This window comes from Jaculus jaculus, chromosome 10, assembly GCF_020740685.1.
Source record: "Jaculus jaculus isolate mJacJac1 chromosome 10, mJacJac1.mat.Y.cur, whole genome shotgun sequence".
Classification (NCBI taxonomy): Eukaryota; Metazoa; Chordata; class Mammalia; order Rodentia; family Dipodidae; genus Jaculus; species Jaculus jaculus.
Window position 1 is genome coordinate 39,339,889 of NC_059111.1, and position 3,671 is coordinate 39,343,559.

Consider the following 3,671-nt stretch of genomic DNA (forward strand, 5'->3'; position numbering starts at 1 on the left):
GTTTTTGATGTAACTAAAATCTCCATACCTTAAGGCTTGTATCATCCATATTATAACATGGATTTTAATTTATACAAACAGATTCTCATTTTAAAATCTAAAATCTATTAATTTATTGAATCCTAAAATTAATTATTTTTTTCAGATTATTTCTTGACTAAATTTTTAATGTCTATAGTTTCTTAGGGACTGATATAATTAGGAAATATAAAACTATGTTATCATTTTATTTGAATCACATTCCTCATCCATTACATATATTTTAAGTAAAATCTTCTAAATCTTTGGTATTAAAAGTTAAATTTGAGCCAGGAGTGGTGGCATACACCTTTAATCCCAGCACTCGGGAGGCAAAGGTAGGAGGATCATGGTGAGTTCAAGGCCACCAAGAGACTACATAACAAATTACAGGCCAGCCTCCAATAGAGTGAGACCCTACCTCGAAAGTAAAAGAAGAAGAAAAAAATGATTAAAAAAGGTTAAAATCAAAACTGTTTTATTTAGTAAAAGGAAAGAATAAATATCTTCATATGTCAAGATAAGCACTAGTTTCTTTGGTAAATCTAAATTAAATTCAGCTTATTTAAGAAAACTTCAAATTAATGTTATTAAGTAAACTTTGCCTTTCCTGACTTATTGGTCACACACAGTGCCTGCATTCTACTCTTAAGCCAATCTTTAGTTAGAATCCACTAGAGAGAGCTTGTAATCTTTTGACATAGACACAACCACATGTGCTACAAGGAAGTTCCATGATCCTAGAAATAAATTAAGCTTAAGTTATTTAAAATCTTAACTTTAATATTAAATATATATAATTCATATTAAATATATTAACATGTTAATTGTAATAAATCATTAAATTATAATTATAAATTGATATTAATATTAATTAAAATAATTTTGCAATATTTATTTATTTCAACTAATTAATTTTTTATTAATTAGTTTGTACTCAGTAAAACCAGTCAGGTTGGTACCATTGTTAGCCTCCTCCATGTCCTACTCCTTCCCTCCTGCCCCTCCTTGTTAAAGTATATGGGTCATGAATTGTAGAGTTAGCCCATAGTTATGGGTAGGAAGAAATGTCTCTGTGTATCCTGACCCAACGTGTGGCTCTGACATTCTTGCTGCCCCCTCTTCTACAAAATTTCCCTGAGCCACATTGGGTTCATTTTGGGTCTGCTTCAGTGATGAGGTGTTGGGAGCCTCTGTGTCTCTGGATATCTGATTTGGTAGGAATTGTTAAAATTATGTATATGATAGTTAATATGAAAATCTTAACTTTAAGTGTCACATTTGTGGTTTACTGGAATGATGTGAACTGGACCAGTGCAATAATTCCTTGATGATTAAATAATTTTTAAACTAATTTATAGACCTGGATAGGCTATGGGCTGTTACAAATATCTTACATGTTGGCAGATGAAATATGTTAATTTTTAATTGTACTGAATGGCCCACTGAAACAGAGAAAGGACTTGAGGCTGAGTTCTGTACAGTAAACTGCTTACATGGCTGGGGATTCCCTTTTTAGTATTATGAGTTACAGTATTCAGAAAAATGTCCTTTAAAAGTAGTTGAAGAGGGCTGGAGAGATGGCTTAGTGGTGAAGGTGCTTGCCTGCAAAGCCTAAGAAGGGTTGTTTGAATTTCCAGGTCCCATGTATAGCCACAAGCAAAAGTAATGCAAGCATGCAATGTTGTACTTGCGCACTAGGGGGCACATGCATCTGGAGTTTGTTCACAGGGCTTGGCACACCCATTCTCTCTCTCTCTCTCTTTTTCTCTTTCTCTTTCTGTTGTCTCTCTAAAAAATAAAAAAAAAAAAAAACAATATTTGAAGACAGATGCATTTGGAAGAGAAGCCATCTTTCACTTTGGAATCAATGACAATATTAGTGGAGAATAAATCTATTATGTACAACTTTCTGAACACCAGGTAAAATACATTCACATATGCATCTCTTCTTAGGTCTATGTCATCAACACAAAGCTCCAATAGTAGGCAGTAGAATTATACTACTAAACTCAGACTATTCTAAGTATAATATTTGGCCAAACTGTAGGTTTGGGATAAGTAAAGGACATTTTCATTCTATACTTTTCCAGAACTTAAATATACATGGTTTATTAATACTTATCTGTCTCCATGCTAGTTTCCTTAGAAGCATTTTATTGTTTTAGAGAAAAGAAAGTAACTGTGCAGACCTCAGAATTTGTTCCTAACTGTGCCATGTCTATAGTCTACATTCCACACAGCTGATCACTTTGTTTGGACAGTGCCATAGCTGTTCTGGCTAAATAGATACCACACACACCCCAAAGCCTACTTCAAAGAATATTGTGAAATGCCTTTAGACTCAAGCAGCATCCCTCTTGGCATCATTGTTTGGTGGTGGCACAGGACAGCCTCAGCTATCAGAACCATCCCAGTATTCATTCTGTTTCTGTCTTGCTTTCTTGGAAAAAGACCCTCTGTTGGCCCTTTCCTCAGAACCCTGTTGTCTTCTAAAAAATAAGAAGACTACCTTGGAAACTATTAAGTGGAAATAAATATTCCTAGAATGAACTTCATTAAAAATTTATGTTCGTTTATTTATTTGTGTGTGCATGTGTGTATGTATGTATGTGTGTATGTGTGTGTTAATGCATGTGTGGTGGGTGTATATGTGTTTATGTGAAAGTGTGTGCATGTGTGCATGCATGTGCATGTGTGTAGGTGGAGGACAACCTCAAGTTTCTTTCTGCTGAATTTTTCACTTTTTAAAATTTTATTTATTTATTTATTGTTTATATTCTCACGGTAGAGTCTCACTGTAACCCAGATTGACCTGGAACTCACTCTGTAGTCTCAGTCTGGCCTCCAGCTCATGGTGATTCTCCTAACTCTGCCTCTGGAGTTCTGGGATTAAAGGTGTTCACCACCACACCCAACTTCACCTTTGCTTTTTTTTGAAACAGAGACTCATTGGCTTGTAGATTGCCAAGTAGACAAGACTGGCTTATCAGCAAATTACAAAGATCTGCCTGTTACCACCTTTCCAGTGTCCAGGTTGCAAGCGGGTCCACTAATTTTTTCCTTTGACTACAATTTTTAAAATGTGGATTCTGGAGATGAAACCAGGTCTTCATGCTTGAAAGTCATTTTCCTGCCAGCTATTGCTCCAGGCTCATGGCTACAGTTTTAAGAACATGGTATGATCTCAAAATTATAACTTCTCTGGCCAGCAAGTCCAGAGCATGAAGCTACAAACAATCTATAACTAAGACCTAAGAAGGCCATGTGGCCTTCTGTACTGAAGCAACATTCTTGAGCACCTTGGAAGGAAAAAAAAACAGAGGACAGGAAATGGGACACAGGACAGGAACTTGAGACACAAGATGGGAAGTGGGGACATAGGATATGAAATGGAAAAACAGGACAAGAAGTGGGGACACAGCAGGAAAATGAGACACACAGCATGTGGTTAAAGTGGAAAGCAGAGGGCATGGCAGCTCCTGGAGACAGTGTCTCAGGGGCTCTATATACAAAGTCATCCCATAGGGGAGCTGTGGCTGCTTCATGTATGGAAGGATGCTGTCAAGGGTACTGAGCATAGCCAGACTTGCATTTCAGGTAAGGGATGCTTGCCTGAACCAAAGCCACTGACTACATAGTGCTATTTTCAG